The sequence below is a fragment of the Hippocampus comes genome, unplaced genomic scaffold (genome assembly GCF_001891065.2).
Source record: "Hippocampus comes isolate QL1 unplaced genomic scaffold, H_comes_QL1_v1.1 scaffold56, whole genome shotgun sequence".
NCBI lineage: Eukaryota > Metazoa > Chordata > Actinopteri > Syngnathiformes > Syngnathidae > Hippocampus > Hippocampus comes.
The window spans coordinates 706,183-707,608 of NW_017842056.1; the positions used below are offsets into that span (position 1 = coordinate 706,183).

The following is a 1,426-nucleotide window of genomic DNA, read 5'->3' on the forward strand; positions in this document are numbered from 1 at the left end:
GCGGGGTGGCGGCGCTCGGCCTCACGTATCCGGTGAGCTGTCGAGACGTCTGCGAGAGCGACCACCTCGCCGAGGGCCTCGGTAAGTGAGCCCTGTTTGGACAAACTGCCTCCAGATTGCAGATAAATCGGGGGATCCGTCGCCTTTTTTAGGTGGCGAGCACGTTGAGCATCCCATGGCCCCAACTCGGCCGAGGCAAAGGCGATGCATTTGGGGGATTCTTTTTCGGAGCGTCCACAGTTAAAAAATCGCGCCTCCTCACTTGGACAGGAATCGAAGTTTTGGGCCCAGGAAACTGTTTTATAAATGAAGGAAAATGAGATCAGTAAAAATGGTTTTCTTTCAGTGTTTTTTGAAATGTTTATTTTTTTTTCGGGAATAAAAACCATTGCGGTTAATGACATCATCGCTGTTGTTTTGGTGGCAAATATTTGTAATCATTCCAATTGGTTGTTCAAGTTCAAAGGTTTTGTTTTAAGGCGCAGCTCCAAATTATTGTTCATCAAATGCACTTTGTGTGTGTTGTTTTTTTTTTAAGGAACGTTTTGTCTCAACTGTAAGCACTTCTCATATTTAGAAATGAGTGCATTCATGATAGGGGGCCTTAAAATAACTGATCTAATGCAGTGGTGGGGGGGGTGATAACAGTTGTCGTATTGTAAATTTACAAGGCCATTAAGAACCAGTAATTGAGCAAAATGAGAATAAACGGCATTAAAATAACTTGCATACGTTAAGCATCTTTAATGGATGCCGTTGAAGGGGTACACGAATGTAAAAAAAAAAAAACGATGACAGATAATGAGAGAGTGTGATTTTTGTAGAAATGTGAAGAATTTAATTTAATTGAACACGTTGGAATGGTTCGAGTCGGTCAAGAAATGGAGGAAGTCAATCTTGAAAATGTCTCAATTTGGGAATTCGACTGCGGGAATGTGGGAATTGTGTCAACGTCATCAACAATTGATGCCCGTCTGTCAACAATTTCAAGATTGACCGGAACGAAGGATCGAAAATGGCGGAAAGACGAGGTCGCTTGGCAAAATGAATTAGTTGGGGGAATAATGACGCGCGACGTGTGCAATCATGCGAGGCCTCGCAATTTGTGTTTTGAGCAATGACAGAAAAGTGGTCGTGGCATTGCCCGATTTAGTTTTTTAATCTTGTGGAAAGGTGGAGGGAGATGAAAAAAAACGAGAGGGGCGAATAAAAAGAAAAGTTTGATTTTCTTTGGGGGGGGCGGAGAATAACAACAAAACACATTATGATACTGATGATAAGAATGTGTTTCAGAAGAGGTCCGCGCAGTCATCACGTCATCGTCAATGGGAATTAAATCGGAGGGTCAGAACGCACGTGGGATTGAATCTTTGGTGTATTATATCATGCACACGCGCGCGCGCACCGTTTCACGGCTTTTAGTGTG

General features: G+C 43.1%; 1 protein-coding gene across 1 annotated transcript in view; it reads left to right on the forward strand.

Moving 5' to 3' along the window:
• Positions 1-1,426, forward strand: part of alx3 (ALX homeobox 3) — a 12,582-nt gene that overhangs the window by 3,737 nt on the left and 7,419 nt on the right. The window lies entirely within an intron of this gene.